Raw genomic sequence first — 18,733 nt, forward strand, 5'->3', positions numbered from 1 at the left:
CCTTAGAGTTGGAAGGGACCTGTTAAAGTCTTCCAGTCCAGCTTCCCTGTATGAACAGGGACACCACAGCTGGATCAGGTTGCCCAGGATCTGATCCAGTCTCACCTTGAAAGTCTCCAGGGATGGGGCATCAACCACTTCTCTGGGCAAGAGATAGGGTAGAAACAGGAGGTGCTGTTTAAAAGTGTTTAAAGAACTCCCCTTAATAGAGCATGCATTTTACTGCCATACATACTTATCTACCATCATCAAACATGCAGTTACATTAACGTGTACAATTCTTCAGATGATCAATTTATTATTTAAAATGGCATTTAGTACATTGAATCAGTACCTAAGCTCTTTAAAAGGACAATTCAAACAAATTTGACACTCAGAATTTGTAGAATCAATATTTTACAGTTTTTTATAATCTGTCCAAGACTGTTATCATACCAAAAAGTCTCTTCATTGCTGAATTTCAAACAGAAATGAAAGCAGTAACTTTGATCAGCTCCAGGAAGTGGAGACTGCTAGAAGCTGAAGATAAAAATGCCAAATGACTCCTAATCCAAAGATTCCTGAAACATATGAACACAGTTGAAATGAAAACATGAATAAGTGGCTTATTAAATGAATATTTTTCCAATCATTTTTGATTCAATGCAATTTTCATGTCAAATTTCAACACAAGAACTCAGTTTTATTCTATATTTCTATAACAGGAACATACTCAGGATACTGTGAAAAAGGTAATAGCACTTAGCAATAACATATCTGTCCATCATCCCTATTGTTTTGGATGCGGTTAAGAAAGGGAAAAAATCCCTGAAGAACTTAATACTGCAAGGAATAAGTTTCACCTAAAACTATTTTTAATAGAAAACATTTAACAACCTTTCAACTGAATGTGCCTTGCCTTAACTTTTCTATATGCTCAAGAAGTAATAAAATGAATTCTCTTTCATCATTCTGAGGTTTTTGTCCTGCTAAGATGTGTGACTTGAGCTGTGGTGAATGTAGGGAAATCCATTTACAATTTATTGTCACATCAAGTGACCTATACAGAAATAGTGGAAAAATCCATGGCATCCTTTCATTGTATCTGTAGATCATTAGCTTTTGTATTTACACATTTCTTAGTAAAAAGATGTAAGAGTTTAGATCTTAAAGGATAACAGAATCACCATGTGTCCCTGTTGCATACTTCAATATGTAAAATTTGCACAAAGTGTATTATTCCTGTTTTAACAGGTCTGAATATGATTTCTTAGCTTACAGGAAAGTGCATTTCTTCTCCTGTCAGGAGACGTCAGGTGCTGAAACAAGACAGTGCCATGGTCATCACTTAGGTGTGACTGCCATTTTATTGACTGTAAAATGACACTTAGATTCCAGTCTATATCCTGTTTGTTTCATACCCTCTTCATTCTAAGACAGAAGATCCTGTAGACTGTCCCGCATACATCCAGAAATAAGAGTATGGTACAAGGTGATGAGTTAATGACACCTTCAGGTACCAAATAGTCATGCTGATAGTCATCCCAGATAGGGGCTCTTGGGAAGATTGACTCATCCTGGAAAAAAAAAACATTACAGGTGTATCTTTGCCTCTTGGTGGCTGTTAAGATCACCCCTGCATACAAATGCACTGCATAAACAAACTGTAACAAAACAGCCCCGGGCAACAGTATTACAGGCTGAGTCATTCAGAAATAAGTATTTCTTTTCTCAGGGGCACATCAGTCATTCCCTGATCTGTACCTGACCCTAATCACACTCCTCAGCCTTCTAGCAGCAGCCATGGTGGAGTACTGCCAGAATCCCTTCCCTGCTGTGCCTTGGTTCTCATTCAGCACATAAGCTTTTCCTTTCCCTTTCCCTCCAATGCTGTTCCCTGGATTACAGAGGAATCCATCCCGAAGCACCTGCTGCCATCCCCTGAATCATGGCAGGTGAACTGGTGGCTCAGCCACCCATGGATTTCTCAGTCAGAACTGCTCAGACACTTCTGCAGCTCTGCTTAAACCTTTGCCTAAAGTCCTGTCTCTGCCCATCATCGCTGCAAGTCTTGTCCTGTCCTACACACCATAACCAGTGCTAAAATCAAAGTGCTAGCAGCTACTCATGGCAAGTCTCTGCTGCTTTCGCAGCCATTAATGGTCCTTCCTTCTAATCCAGTAAGAACATGACATGTGCATGTTTCACATTCTCCCTATCATGTTTCCCACCTGAAATCACAACCTGAATGTTTTTCAGGTGAGCAGTGCAGGAGAATCTGATCTAAGATCAAAAGAAGAATACCTGCACTTACACACTATTTTCCAAGCTCTCCTTCCTCTACTAAATGTCCAGGTTTTCTCAGGATGACTTTGTAGTGCAAATGAAAATTCCCCAAGCTACTTTTTTGAGTGATGCTTTGCAGAAGATACTTCGGTTGATGCACCATCCTGAGAATGACTTAAAGTAAGGACCAGACACCACCTTGCTGGGAAATATTAACAAGTATGAATACCCTCCTAAGAAGGAATAGATCTTTTAAAGACAGGAAATGTGAAGTATTACAGTCAGAAACCAGAGCAACACAACCTTACTACCTGCCAGTGAGACTGCCTACACCCCATCAGAACTTTCAGTTATCTTAGTGGTGTGTCGGTAGAGTGACACCACCAGCAGGCCTAGGCTCTTTAATCTTCCGTGCATATTTACATGCTCATAAAGTGCAGTCCTGACTTTTGTATGGTTCTGTTTCACCCACCTGCCTTACTCATTCCTAAGGTCTGTTCCTCTACGATCGTTCATTCTTACTTATTAGTGGTGCCAAAAAGCCCAGTTCATTAACACACTCATTTTTGTGCCAAGGTTGTTATGAAAGTATGAACATGTGATTTCCCAGAGGGAAACACCTGGGAAAGCCCTCCAGCAAATGCCTGCTGCCAAACCTTCCATCCTCACTGCAGCTGTCTCCCTATGAGCCTGTTCCTCATGCAGTCCCCAAGCAGCACCAGACTCCTCTGCTTCTCTAGCAATTTTCCCTGCTACTCAGTTTCACATATTCACAGTGCTTGGTCTCATTTACCAAGGATAGGCTGGCTTAATCTAGCACGATCCATTCTTACTTCATACCTCATTCCATTCATTTTCTTCTTTTCTTCAAAACTTGTCTTTGTTTTGTTATGCTATTGATGTCAGCCTTATGACACCTGTTCTGCATTCCCCCACTAATCTCAACAGAGTCCAAGGGACATTTAGGAAGCCATCAGACATATCCTGCAAGAATGAGAAAGCTGCATTAACAGAAAATGAGACCTAATCTGCAATTTTATGCTTAATTCTGCCCACAGCACACAAGGGAGAGGGATTAAAAGCAGGGCTGTTGTAAAAAGAGGTTAACTAGAGTGAGCAAGAAACCACAACTTGTTACACAGAAAAACAAAAAATGGCAGCTTGTTTTACTAGCCCTAAGTGAGAAGAAATATGACTGCACTTTCTAAATACATCACAGGACAAGTCATAAGCAGGACAAACATCTGATAGTTTAAAGATGGCACACCAATAAATGATTACCAGCCCTGCAGATTGGGTAGTGAAGCTAAGGAGCATCCATTTCCATTTTAAGAAACCCACGTGTTTAAGGATGAGACATGGTTACCAGTGACAGGAGGAAACTAAACTCGGTGTTACTGAAGGTGCAAACAAGTTTTTAGAAAGTGTGAGCTTAAACCACTGAAAAGGTCAGAGAAGAAGCACTGTTTGTCCACCCTCAGGGAGCACTCTGACATCTCAAAGTCCCTCTTTTGCTACATGCCAAATTCCCTCAGCTTCCTCTATCTAAGACAGCAGAGCTCTTTGTTGAGGTGGACAGGTCTATTGTGCTTTAATGCATGCTGAACTCCAGCCTCTCCTTACAACAAATAATCTGACAGCACGGGTGGCATAGGTTCACTTTGGTGCATCCTCCCCACGCAATCTCTCTGTCCCTGAACCCCCACTCACTTCCCCATTTCTGACTTCCTCTCTCCTGGTTAGAGTTCCCTAGGCATTTCCAAGTCACACCCTGCATCCCCATCATCCCACTTGCAAAAACAGGGTCTGGTTTGGAACTGTCCCATGAGGCTATAAAACACAGGAGTGTCCCCAGAGAGACTGCAGGCATTGAACCCATAAAGGAGGGACCAGTAAGTGCTATTTCTGTAGCCTTCGTTTTTCCTTTAGACTGATCAGACTCTAATTTACCCCACCACATGTAAAATACCCTGTGAAGAGGTATAGCAAGGGCACTTATAAAAGAAAGTCATCCACATACAAACAGTAACCTATCCTCCCTAAAAGACAGAACTAATATCAAGAGAGCACTTAAATTAGGTGAGATCTTTCGTACAACATTTTAAAGCACACATTTGCACTACTTCTCAGCAGCTGGATCACAGCCATTCAAAGGAATGTCATCCTGATGCAATAAATTAGATGCCCCTGTAAACTGAAAGACACCAAGCTGTCACATGAGGGATTTCAATTTATAACTCTAATATAACCTCTGCAGGTTCTCTTTACAACTTTACTCTTTACAGATGAAGGGTTCAATCTGGTAATTCATGACAGGAAGAGGCTTGCCTCTACTTTCATTAACCACTGCAGGATACTATTACTCACAATAAAGCTTGCAGCTCAGCAAGAATTCCTCTTCTTTCTTTATATTTGTCTATTCAAGTATGAGCAATGTGAGCTTTAAGGTAGATACACAGCATCTTTCATAGGAAAAAAATTCCACGAGCAATTGTGAGACTCCCAGGCAGATGTGAACTTTTCTTCCAAGGCAGCAATAACACAACTTTAGAGATGCTGAAACGTGTTATACACGTCAGTGTACTGAAGCATTGCAATACATACACACTTCCTAGGTGCTCAGCCCATTACAACTGAGACTCTGCTGGAGACCATCTCTTCCAACCCCACCTTTTCAGAGCAGGTTGTCCAGGGAAATATCCAGTCAGGTTTTGAGTACCTTCACTGACGGTGACTCCATGACCTGCCAGGACAATGTGCTCCAATGTTTCACCACCCTTACCTTACAAAACAAATATGTTCAGGTGGAATTTCATGTGTTTTAACTCACACCCATTGCCTCTTGTCCTGTCACTGGGCACTACTGAAAAGAACCCGGTTTTCTCTTCTATACTCCTCTCTTCCTCCCCAGCAGGTATTTGTATAGATGGAAATCCAAGAGAGACACTAGAAATTTCACCCTCAAAATTCACAATCAGGCAACTGTTCCTCTGCTGGGAGGATATGAGTTCATGAAAGGTTTACAGACGTTTTCACAGGGAGTGACAATGTCATGATCCCTTTGGGCTGGAAGCCTGGACAAGATTCATCTCCTCCGAGATTCTGAAGATACATAACTTGGCACAGCAGTGATGCATATCAGTCTCAGATATTTCTTTGAGATCACATGGAAAGGACATTTCAGAAAATGAATTTTACTCCAGCTTCTAACCTGTGCTTATTTTTAGCAAAGCGTAGGTGTGACATACAATAATAAAGATAGTGGTGTCTTGAAAGAAATTATGAAGTATGACATTTATTTTCACCCTTTTTCAAAATCCCCTTTTATTGATCTGACAATTTATTACTACTGCTGTATAAAGATAAAAAAAAAAAAAAAAAGGGACTGGGTATGCTTAGAAGCGAACTGTGAAAATCCTTTAAATGCTGCAGAACAGATAGTTAACTGTTCAGGTGAACTGAGAAGATCAGATAAAACATTTGGATTCCTTCCACCTATACCACTAACATTCGTTGATCAGCTCCAAGCCAGAGATGGAGTTCTGGGGAGACATCTTAAAGCAAGGACCTTCAAAATCCCATAACGTGTTACTTAATGCAATAGACTCACAGAAATGCAAAGTCAGTATCATTAACATATGGGTGCTCTACGAAAGTCAAGGTTGGATTAAATAATTTGGGTATTTGGCAAAAAAAAAGTGAGAACGCCACCTCATTCAGACTGTTTCAGTGACATGCTCAGGAGGGAAATGAAAAAAAAAGGGATAAGTGTGGCACTTGGTCCTAAAGAGAAGAAGGGTCTTTAAGACATGTAGATTATATATTTCCAAACTGAAGTTTAGTTTCTTTTACATTCTTTTGAGGCAATGAAATCTGTGCCTTCATAGAAATGAAGCAAATTTTTTAGTTTGGACTCAGCTCTAAATCTGTCATATTTGACAAAGTTTGAGGGGTAAGAAGAAATGCCTTACACAGAGCAGTGATATGCTTAGCACGGGCCTGTATGATGACAACACATGTTGCCAAGCCAAACCACCTCCACAGCACACCTTTTGTACCCACCTCCCAACCCCCCCAAAAAACAAAACCAGATCCAAACTGGGCTTGCTTGCTACACTACCAGCACCTTGTTTTCTCCAGCCATACCATGTTCTATGTCATTTTTTTGTAAGTGCAGAGCAAGCTCGCCATGAAAACCTCTCCTTGTGTATTTTCATGAAAACTCTGTTAATTTATTCATGGCATTATCATTCCAGGCACTCCATAGTGTAGCAGTTTACACAGATACATACAACAGCAGAGGAAAAACTGCAAGACTGTAAAGAATAGACAGCCCAGATAAAGTGATGCTGAAAGATCATAACAATTCTCCTTCTGAGGCTGCACAGTATCTCAGTAAATAATCTGGATAGATTTATGCAGGTGCTTTACTGTAGTCAACTAGGGATGTCTTTCAACTGTGTCTACAGCACAGTTATTTTTTGCTATAACACAGACTGCAACAGAACTTCATTTAGGCTACAGTATTTTCTGGAAAGAAGAAAAAAAGAAACTAATCATTCAGTTCAACCTGTAAAAGGCTTTCCAATGACCTCTAGTTATGTATGTGACATGTATGTGAAAACCTCCTACGTCTAATTATCTTGGCATAGAAAGGAACAGACTAACAAGCAGTGTGTGATGAACGTCAGTCCCACCACTTAACACAGTCCCAAATATTATGAGGAGCTGCAGAGCATGAACACATCCAGAGCAGAATCAGAACATGTGTGACTGCTCCAGCGATGCATGCAATATAATCATGTTTAAACAGACCCATCTGGGTGATGTGTATTATGACCACATTGACATCCCCACCACTACTGCTTTCCAAAACACTGAGTGCGTTACGTAGTGCTTTGGTGAGATGGGGAGAAGCATTTTTGGCTTTCTACCACCCACCAACTGTACAGGTCAGGATTTTCTGAAAAATAAGTTCTAACAAAAATAGCTTTAATGGAAGTATTCCTGCCTTTTTCAGTCATGTTTATTGTCTTGCACTGCAAGTGTTTTCAGTAAAGAGCAGGAACAAAGGAAGCTTGCTCCTTCCTACCTTTAACCATTTACAGCCAAATTTTCACAAGGTGGATACCCCTGACCCCATCTCTTCTTTTTTTAAGACAGGATATTTTCCTTACGATTTCATAAAATCATAAAACGGCCTGGGTTGAAAAGGACCACAATGATCATCTAGTTTCAACCCCCCCTGCTACGTGAAGGGTCGCCAACTACAAGACCAGGCTGCCCAGAGCCACATCCCGACATCACCTGGGTACTGCGGCTCTCCCTGCCAAACCAGTTTTCTCTCCCTATTTTACATGAAGAAGATAAATTTCTCCAGAGTTCATGACCTCCCCTTGATGATCGTTCAGATTTCTGAGAACATAACAGGCACATTTGTAGCTAATGGCATCATGCTAACAATAGTGTCTTAAAACAAACAGCGTGGTTGGTTGATGTTTGAACAGCAATCAAGTTCACTGAAGCACAAATATTTCTCCTATAGGCTTTCAGGCACTTGTTGCAACCACCTGGAGTGAAATGCAACAGTTGCTGTAGAGTGCAGCAATCTATGGACAGAAGTGGTGAAAAAATTGGAGAAACTGAGAAAAAAAAATAATGTCTAGGCAGAATTTGCATAATGCTTCCAGGAAAAAAAAGAAAAAGGAGAGGGGAGGACCCACTGCATTTTATAGGGTGATGAGCTGACAATGGACCACATGATCTTAGTGATCTTTTCCAAGCTTAATCATTCAATGATTTTAATAAATTCTATATTTTTAAGAAACTTTGTTAAAAAAAAAAAAAAAAAAAAAAAAGAGGTACATCAGGAAAGGATTTAAGTGGACTTCTTCATTTGTCTGTGGAGGAACAAGAGTTTTGTTTGGAGAACTCTTCATCAACTGCCTGCCATGTACAAACAAGTAGTGTACCAAGGTTCCTGCTTTTCAAGTAACGAGTCAAAGAACTAAAGCAAACAACAGAGCAGATTTTCAACAAGAAATACTGTCCCAAATTACAGTCAAAAAGAGTTACGGGCAGAGGGAGGGATTAGGAAATATGCCAGCCACATTTTTTACTCTTTGTTTCTCTGCTGTTAGCTTTAGTGCCTGGCAGAAATGATGGGTTGTAGCAGAACCAAACAATGCACAACAGCTGCACCCACACAGTCCTACTGCACACCTGTCTGTACTGTAACTCTCATCTGTGAGCAGCCCAGCTGCAGTGCACCAGACAGAATCCCAGCCAGCAATCCACAGCAGCAGATGTTCCTGCACTACGTATATATGCTTAGCCAGCACAGTTACTCGATATCTTTGTGCAGCCTCTTTCAGTACTTTGACTACAGGTTCCAATTTTTGGAAACCCAGATGCTGAGTGGAGCAAACAGTGATATAAGGTGAAGACCACTGCACTGTGTGGGCTCAAGACCTTCCCCCACCAGGTCATCTTACCCTGTACCTCCCCTCCCCCACTCCCCTCCATTCCCACATCAAGCAACAGGGAAGGAAACACCATTTCCTACCAGTGCCAGTTTGCCACTGCATTATTAGACAAAAGATGTTTGGTTCTTCTGATGGCATAGGGTAAAGCATTCTTGTTTCATAAGCACCTGCTCTACTTGCTTGTTTTTCTTTTCATTACTTTTATTCTTTTCATTATTGCCCATTCTGCAGTTTCTCAGGAGTGACTTTTCTTGACCTTCACAAGGAAAATGGCATGAGTTTTCCACCCCGTTTGTCGCACCTCCAGAAGAACAGGTACCTGAGCAGGGTACCTCCAAAGAGTACAGCAGCAGAGCAGGAACGAGGCATCCACAACCTCTCTGGGCAGCCTGTTCCAGCACCTCACTACTCTCATAGTTAATATCTTCCCCCTGACATCCAACCTAAATCTTCCTTCCTTCAACTTAAAACCATTTCCCCTTTCCCCGCCATTATCTACCCTTTCAAAGAGTTGATTCCTCTCCTGTTTGTAGGCTCCCTTTAGGTACTGGAAGGCTGCAATGAGGTCACCCCACAGCCATCTTTTCTCCAGGCTGAACAAGCCCAGCCCTCTCAGCCTGTCTTCAACGGGGAGGTGATTCAGCCTTTTGATCATCTTCGGCTCTTCTCTGGACCCTCTTCAAAAGCTCCCCGTCTTTCTTGTACTGGGGGCTCCAGACCTGAATGCAGTACTCCAGATGGTGCCTCACAAGAGCAGAGTAGAGAAGGACAATCACCTCCCTGTCCCTGGTGGCCACCCCTCTTCTGATGGAGTCTCATATCACAGACTGTTTGCAAAAGCTCAGGGCTTTGCATCTCAGCCTTTAGTATCACTTCTGAAACCAACATTTGTAATATCTAACTGTATCCACATCCACAGTTATCAGTCTTCAGGCCATTAGATTCACTGTCAGCAGCTTCAGTTCCTTCTAAATGGTAGGAGCCTATATGATAATGTATTATTTGGATATTTCCAACAATAAGAACTCGGTGTGCTTATGCAAACCAATTAGAAGTTAGGCTTACTTGGGTCTTACCCGCACCTAGCTCATCTTGTTTACAGTGAATAACAAACTGAGACTATTTAATTGCAACAGCAGAAGCTGCAGCAACACTGTTAGAGCTCATTATGTTGTCTGCATCTTCTTCAGTGTCACCACAGACCACATTGAAAGTTTGCTGAAGCAATCTCTAAGGAAATCTCCTATTCAACCATCCGCGGTCAGAAAAGCAATGATAACCAGTGTCTAGAATAACGTACACAGCTCTTTCTCTTCACACACAAACAGCAACCTGAAGGAATGCAGTACAAACCGCAACTGGGAGAAAAATCAGGTAAACAGCATACATGATACAATGAAGTGAAAGTAGAGACTGTCACAAAGAAGTTTTATGCAGCACAAACCCAGATACACCAGAAGGGCTTGCTGCCCATCCTCACTGAAGAAGACAAAAATAAAGACTAGAGGAACCATAAGAAATTGAAGAAATGTGGCTAGGTACAAAATATCTACAGCATGGTCCAAAGGAGTGGATGGATACAAGAATATCTGTGGTTCAAGGCCAAGCTGGATGGGGCCCTGGGCAGCCTGGTCTAGTATTAAACATGGAGGTTGGAGGCCCTGCCTGTAGCAGGGCAGTTGGAGCTTCATGATCCTTGAGGTCCCTTCCAACCAAAGCTATTCTATGATTCTATGGTTTATGAAATTAAAAGACAGCATTAGCTGCTTATCTTCATGGCTTCTTACAGAGAAAGGCATAAGACACGAGGGACAGTGAAAAGCAAAGGCGATAACTGCAACTAAGCCAGGTAAAGAATCCTCTTTCATAAGTGGGGGAAAAAAAAAAAAAAGAAAAAAAGAAAAAAAAGAGAAGGAACAAAATAAGACCATGTCTGTCTCCCCAGTTTTTGTAGCCTACACCACACTCGATATGCTGAGCTATGAAGCTAAACGGCAGAGTCCTTCCCGCCTGCATCAATATGGCATCAGCACGGACTGTGAGGATATTTTCAGAGAATTCTGTCCCACAAAATGAGCATCTGGGAATTCCAGAATAGCAGGTTTCTGCCAGGCTTAGTGCTGGCACTTGCTTGATTTCACACTTTATTTCACAACGACCTACAGACCATCCTCTTCGTGCGGTTTGTCTATGCTGAGCACACCTGCCCAAATCCAGGACCCCAAGGCTCCAACTCTCCTCTCCTCTGCAGAGAATTTTAACTACAACTTTACTGTAGCACATGATTACCATGAGAGACAAGACTGAAGCCCAAGTGCAAGGATCTTGACAATATGCTCACATCTTTATCACAGCAAATCTGAGCTCCCCATCACTGGCAAGGCATTAATCAGTCACACCAAAAAGTAATTATAGTTAGGAGTTGCACTCTTCCCAGCATCAGCTCACCAGCCTGAGTCAAAAGGTACAGAGACAGCCTCTTCAACAAAACAGTAGAATACAAAGAGGAGGAGAATCTAGTGGTTAAACATGAACCTTTTGGGGGCTTGCCTTATAATTAATGGAACACACACTATTTAATATGCCACAAGGATGACCACACACTGAAGTCAACAGAACCTGGGTGGTGACCTGCCCAACCCAACATCTTCCAGGCTAGCAGCAAAGCATGCTGGAGTGCCACCGTGCAGTCTCTGCTCAGAGCTATGGGGATTCTACTTCATTGTGTAGAGTCAGCTACAACTTACCAGCCTACACTGTGTGCTTCTTACCCAGGGCAAGAACAGTTGCTTTAACACACTGCCATCAGCTCAGTACCACAGGAAATCCAACAGGGACATACCCCAGAGAAGTTCATCATCTGCTGATGGTGTTTGCCCAATGGCATACATAATGGAGAGCAGCTGGCAAGGTCAGGGCCATTTAATTATGAAGTTGTGCTTCTAAACTTGCCTTGCCTTCTTTTACAGGTGGTATTTAGTTTTCCTGTTTTCTAAACCTATCAATGCTTGCAAAATTCTGCCCCTTTTTCCAGAGGAAAGTGGGTGTAACATCCCACTCCCTTCCCTGCCACTATTTCCCTTATTCATGGGATGTGCAGATGCCCACAGTCTCTGTGAAACAAGTAAGGAAGGAGATAATTGCATGGAGCAGAACTCCTGCAACTTAATAAAAATTGGTAGGAAAGACCACTTTCTGTTCAGGAAGCAGAAAAGCTATAGCTTAGTTTTGATTGTTTCCACTTATCTTCAGCCAACCACTGTTACCTGATGAGAAAATAGCCTCTCTTTCCCCTGCCCAGCTTGATTTGGTTTGACGAAAGATTGAGGAAGCAATCACTCCTTCACTCAGAGTAATTGCTGCTAAGCCCCAGCTGGACCTGCTCAGGCAAATTTGAAGTGTCCTAGGAAAAGCATAAGCTAAGCAATTGTGATAGAGGCAGGATGCTTCATATCAAGGTTTAAAAATAAAGGTAGCAGCAGTTTAGCATATCCAATTCAAGGGAAAAGCAACAGTACAATAGGGACAGAGCAGGAGGAGGAAAGAGCTGGGGAACTGGGAGAAACATACCCATCCATAAGCCATCACTTTCTCTTAAAGAAGGGGCTTCTTTTGTTTATATCTTCCCTCATCTTCCTGTGAAACATTTCTATAGGCCTAACTGGATTAGGAGGCAGTGGCACAAGATGGAGCAGGACACACGCCCCGCAGGCCTGGCAGAGTTGTTTATTGGTGCTACAGTCTCGTTGCTGCACCTGCAGGGCTTCTGGCAGGAGTGGATTTCTGCAGCAGGATTTCCAGGCTTACAGCTGTTTGCATATGTTTGTCCTGAGGACTGAAAGCAAGCAGTGGGAGTTGTCATCCTTATCTGATCAACATCCCTGTTTTCTTTTTTGTTTTCAGCTGTGATGTACAATGTCTCCCGGGAAAGACTTCTGTATATTTAAAAAGAGTATAAATAAAATTAACTTATCCAAACTCAGTTTTCTTTCCTTACTCTCCTTATTCATTCTTCATTTGCATTGATTTCCTTCTGCATTTGATCTGTGCTATCCATCTCCACACTGTTCTTTCCTCTTCTCACCACGGTCTTACGCAGGGCTATTTATCAGCACTGTCCTGTTTCCAAAAGGCAAGATCTCCCTTTTCATCATTCCAGCATTCACTCCCACACTTTCTCTCCTACCTTTTGACTATTGCCAATGTCTCTTCATCATTTTGTTAGTTCTCTTCCTTTTCTTACTTGGATTGATTTCTATAGCCCTCCTGGGGAAAAAATAAAATAATAAAGAAAATATAAAGTGTGTGGGGGGGGAAACCGCTCCCTGGTCCAGGAGGGGTAGGGAGCACAGGAGCATGCTGACAGCCCTGGGTGCAGAGGTGAAGTTGTTTTTCTGCTGTTAGCAACAATGCTTTCCATTTTCCTTTTCTGATCACTGTTATTCTCCTCTTCTTTCATCTCCTCGGAAAAGAAGTGCTGCAGAATTAGCACTGTAGTACAGCAAAACCTTTTGTTCCTTAGAGGTGAAACTAACACAAGTCAGGTCTGAGTTCATGCAACATGGTGTTCAGATACATAAATGAGGATTGCAGATCAGCTGTTGGCTCACATACAGATAACAGAAAGATGAGCAGTTTCAGAAAAGGTCTTTTCTTACCCAGTAATCATGCAGATCAGGAAATCTGGTTCTTACTGGACAGACTCTCAGGCACTGAGTAAAGTCAGAGGAGATCCAGTAGGAATTGAAGATGAAATGGCTCCTAGCCTCAGCTTTCTGCATTTAGATGATGATGCCTCGCATTCAGAGACCACAAAGAGCTTGACCTCAGCTGTCCCTGCTGGGGCTGAGCACAGTGCTTGTTACTCACACTGCAACACAGATGGATGCAGACAAAGCTAATGAGATGAAACCTGTGCTTATGGCAGCACTGGTGATGCTGCAGGAAATCCTACCATAGCTGCTTTCCTTGCCAAGATGTGGTGGTGAGCCTAGATGCATGCTGTATGAAAAATAACATGCTTGAAATCCTCTTCATTACTGTATTACAGTTGTGTATTTAAGAAAGAACAACATCAGTATGTAAAGGAGGGGTCATAAGAAGGAAAGGTCCAAATTCTTTCATAGAGTCTATCATGATAGGAAAAAAGGAAACGGTTTCAAAGTAAAAGAGGGGAGATTTTGATTGGATGTAAGTTTTTTTATGATAGTGGTGGTGAGGCATTGGCACTGGTTGCCCAGAAAGGTGGTGGATGGTCATCCCTGGGGACACTCAAGATCAGGCTGGACAGGACTCTGAGCACCTGATTGAGCTGTGGGTGTCCCTGTTCACTGCAGGGGAGTTGGACCAGTTGGTCCCTTCCAAACCAAATGATTCAGTGATTCTGTGATCTCCAGAGTGCTAACAGAAAATGATATATTGCAATAAAGGGAGTTGGAAAGGACATTGTTACTCTGCACTTTGCTTCTGTCCTTTCTACAGCTTAGGACTACTTCATTTCCCTTAATGAAGACTTCCTGTTAGGGGCCTGGAGTTGTTACAAATTAGAAAGCCAAGGAAGGATATTATGCATAGGATACGTATGGTTAGGAACAGCTATGAAAAATTCTTCTTCCTTTCATCCTCAAACCAGATGTCCCCAGTCTTGCTATGTTCCTCAGGTAACCCAGTCACCAGTTTCAAAAAAATACAAGATACTCAGGAGTCTGTCATCTGGGCATGACTGCCTCTACATCCCAGTTAGCTGTGGGGAGGCTATAATCAGCAATAGGAATCATTCATCTGGGGTGGTCTTCCTCAGAAGGAAAGATCCTCATTTCTCTCACATTAAAAAAATGATTTTTTCCTCTCCAGTTTTCTGGAGGGAATTCAGAATGACTGAGGAAAAGTTTAGACGTGAATATTTACTCTGTACTCCTCTCATATTACAGAGATTGCAGACTTAGAACTGAATCCTTATCAGAAGTCAGTGGGACTCATATTTCTGCTTCATAAAAGACTGAACAATTTGCCCTCTGATCACCCAAGTCCTATTGAATCACTGTGTTGGTCAGTATCAGGAAGCAAATTATGGGCAACAGCTTTGCATAGCACAAATCAATATCCCCTCATATACACCTTTCACAGCTTTGTGTAGAGAACCCCAGGTGATCTTATCCTTATAAAGAATCTCACCGTGCTCTGACCCTGCCTGACTCCTCCGCTGCTGCTGTGGGAAGTAAGGAACGTTTTCTCTCTGAATTTGTTCAGTTTATGGCTGAGGTGTCAACAAATGGAATTAGTGCAATGGAATTAGATCAGTTTTTTTGTGGTTTGGGGTTTTTTTTGTTTGTTTGTTTTTTAGGGAAGGGTCCCCAGCGTCAAGCTAGTCTGACAAAACACATAAGAATAAGCATAGAGAATTCTCCTTGCTTCTCCAGAAAATTCAAACATTAATTCCTTTCGGAATTTTCTCTGATTTATGTTGTGCTTCCCAGTCTAGAAACAATCAATACCACCAGAGATCGGCTCATAGCGAGGCAAATAACCATGCAGAGGGGGTCCTAATATTAATGGAATTTGGGATAAATTCACTGAGATGAAGTATTATCTTCTGCTTCATGGGTGGAATAATGATTCTAAACCAGACTAGTTTGAAAGAGTTCAACAACAGATCTGTTATACCCATGTAGTGCTGACTGGAAATCAGTGAATTTTCAAAAAAAGATATGTAAGTTCTTAAGTTTCCAAATAGCACAGGTTTTTTCCACCCCTGCGAAGCTCCCCCAAGAACAGTTCTTGAAGATTTGATTTGTTCATCAGCTGGTGAAAGCAGGGCTCCTCACCCATCCACCATTCCAACGTTAGGCACCCAGTCTGCTCCGCAGAGCAGGCCCTCTGCATCCAGTGGGAGGATGTGCAGTTCTCTGGGCATTCAGTCCATACTGCAGAGAGGTGTATAAAATAGGTGTTGAGGGACTACAACACCAGGCTTTCACACCACAGATGTTAGGGAAGATACCATCCCACCATAAAGGTAACGCACTGGGAGGACTCCCATCTCCTTCAGTGATAATAGAACTTCCCTTAGAGGGTTTTCCAAGAGCTTCCCTGCAGGCAATCAAAGCTGGGTTGGATGGACCCTGAGCAGCTTGATCTGGTGGGTGGCAACCAGCCCATGGCCAGGGTCAGGGCTGGCTTTAAGATCCTTTCCAACCTAAACCATTCTGAGATTCTGTGATTTTTACTGCCATTTTTCCAGGAAAATGAGAACACAAAACTTGTAAATACAGTCCCATTGGTCAATAACCATAGCATTTTTCACTTTTCTTTGAGATTCCAAGCTGTATGGGGTAATATTCAGGGTACATACAGAACTTCAAAACTCAGACACTAGTTTTGCCAGCAGTCCTTTCAAAGCTCTTTCTCACCTCCAGCATCAGCAGGTGAAAACATGTCCCAAGCATCTGCTGCCTCACAAGGCTGACAGCTGAATGTCAAAGCTAAATACCATTAATAAGTAAAAAAAACCTTGCAAGGTTTCTCCACAGAATTGGCCTGATTTTTATTTAGAAAACGTTTCCCTTGTGCTTGGATAATTGAAAGCTTCTACCGATAGCCAGGCATGGGATGAGACCAAATACCTTCAGGGTCCCAGGAAATGCCATTATCCCTGCAGCACACACAAATGCATTTGAATCTCTCATGGAGATAATGAAATGTTTCCACTGCTCGCTTCTTTTAAAAAAACATAGGAAAACTGCATTAATCCATTTTCTCTGAATGATTTCTGATTCTCTAGATGATGGAATTTTTCTCATAACACTTTTTCATTAGAGAAGTGTCTCCAGGAAATAAACGCTTTGTTCCGCATTGTTCTGGGCTCAGTTTCTCCTAACAGTTTTCATCTGTCTCTTCTTCTTGCCACTTAGTCTCACAGAGACAGACTTTCCTTCTCATTTTCAGTTGAGAAATATCATGAAGAGTCAACAACAAAAAAAAAAATTTTATATTGATGTGGTCTTTCTGCACAAACACTTGCAGTGACTGGCCAACAGGAAGTCAGCTGTGTTGGGGGGTGCTGAGCAGGTGGACTCTGAGGTGAGGGGAGAATTTTGAGACCAGTGTTTCTGTAACAAAGCGTAGTGCTGTTCTTCCTAGGAGAAGATTATTTGGTTATCGTCATGATAAATAAAGATTCACAGGAGAAACACAGAATCATTAAAGTTGGAAAAGACCATTAAGATCATCCAGTCCAACCATCACTCATCCCCACCATGCCCACAGACCACATCTCCATGGCTCTTGAACACCTCCAGGGACGGTGACTCCACCACCTCCCTGGGCAGTCTGTGCCAGTGCCTCATCCTTCTTTCTAAGAATGAATTTTTCCTAACATTCAGCCTGAACCTCCCCTGGCCATTGCCACATTTTTACCCAGATACTTCAAAAAAGTCTCACCAAAATCTCATTGAGCTCTGCCAAAGGTTAAGGCCACATCAAATTCAGCAGAGATCTACTTGCATTACAGGTTGAAGTTGTTCACAAAGCAGTCAGGAGAACAAAATCATGAAACACCTAAGCCCCATGGTGTAAGCTGGTCACATAGTGCTTATGGGCACAAAGTTCACAAATACAAAATAACATCAAGAAAAAGGCTTTACACAGATGTTATCTCACTTGCCTGTGAAGCTTAACAAAGGTCATTTTGCCTTCACAAAAACCCTGGTGTTGTTTCTTCCTGCAGGGTGTCAAAAAGATAAAAGTAGAGTGAGCAAGAAGAAAGTCTATCACTGCCTCTGGAATATTATTTGTCCTCTGTTATGATCCATGGGGAAGCACAGATTGCAAGCCATCTTTTCATGTGATGGATAATGTCCTGATTAGTCACAGTAAGAAGGCTCAGTGCTACAAGAGAAGGATGAATACAGTCCAGAGTCATTTCTAGAGAATCAAACAGCTGAAGGAGCTGAGTAGCTCAAGACAGAGATATCTGTGATGAAGGGACAAATAAGATGTTGTATAATAAATGAATATAAAGATGCTATAATTATGAAATAAACCAGAGTTTGGCTAAGCAGGTTATAATAACAAAAAGAGAATAGATAGAATGCTTACCTGTGTCCTGGGCTCACTGCAAAACCCTAGAGGAGGGATCTCCAGAAGATTCCCCACTGGCAGTCAGCTCTTATGTGGGTCTAGGAGAGGTGCAGCCTGGCTCCACCTCTTCCTGCAGCACAGGTGAGTTGCCTCCACCTGTGCTCCCTTGGCTGCCTCAGTGCTCGCCTCAGGTGATCAATCAGGCTGTGACTCAGCAGTTCCCATAGAGATGTGCTAGTGAAAAACCTAAGAGGCATGGAAAGGTGAAAGAGCAAGCCTAGAAACAAAAGCTATGAGTGCAAAAAATATAAGACTTAGAGCTAAGCTTTAGCCCTCACAGGCAGTTTGCTAGATGGACACTCCACAAGGGGATCTGGGAGCAGTCAGATGGAGAATTGGAGTGTGAGGCCCAGGGCAAATATAGTTCTTTTAATAAAATCCAAGTCAGATCTTATTTTTGTTGACAGGACACAATGATTTCAGGCAAATTTTTCCTATTTACACCATTATCAGCAAGATCAAAATCCAGGCCCAGAAGAAGCCAGGACACAATAAAACCAACTCTTTGAAGTTCAGGGAACAAAACACAGGCTGACTGCAAACAAAAGAAAGAGCACTCTAATCAGTGCACCTTTTAAGGCTAAGATGCACTTCAAGATTTCAGAATTGCAGTCATCAGATGACTATAAAAGAATATATTCAGACCTAGAAAACATTTTTCCTAATTCTTGGTAAAAAGCCATTATTTAGCATAAGCAAGAAAGATCAAGTGAAGTCAGAGAAATGGAATACAAAGCAATGATTTTCATTGTTGTTTGGATATTTCTGTTTGTAATTTCTTCCAGAAAGAAGCAGCAGGCTTTGAAGCTTTCACTAGGTATGCAAGCATAATAATCAATCCATCA

The 18,733-nt window shown here is 42.1% G+C and overlaps 2 long non-coding RNA genes across 2 annotated transcripts; both read right to left on the minus strand.

The window, feature by feature from the left end:
• Window positions 1-340: 340 nt before the first annotated feature.
• Window positions 341-3,246, minus strand: LOC128080678 (uncharacterized). Its single transcript, XR_008206846.1, has 3 exons — window positions 3,106-3,246; window positions 1,401-1,556; window positions 341-1,298 (listed from the first exon to the last, which is right to left on the minus strand). It is a non-coding gene; the product is annotated as an uncharacterized LOC128080678 (long non-coding RNA).
• An 8,451-nt stretch (window positions 3,247-11,697) lies between these two features.
• On the minus strand, window positions 11,698-18,014 carry LOC128084187 (uncharacterized). Its single transcript, XR_008208373.1, has 3 exons — window positions 17,847-18,014; window positions 17,409-17,469; window positions 11,698-16,881 (listed from the first exon to the last, which is right to left on the minus strand). It is a non-coding gene; the product is annotated as an uncharacterized LOC128084187 (long non-coding RNA).
• Window positions 18,015-18,733: the final 719 nt, after the last annotated feature.

Source organism: Tympanuchus pallidicinctus, unplaced genomic scaffold (assembly GCF_026119805.1).
Source record: "Tympanuchus pallidicinctus isolate F22 unplaced genomic scaffold, pur_lepc_1.0 scaffold1, whole genome shotgun sequence".
Lineage (NCBI taxonomy): Eukaryota > Metazoa > Chordata > Aves > Galliformes > Phasianidae > Tympanuchus > Tympanuchus pallidicinctus.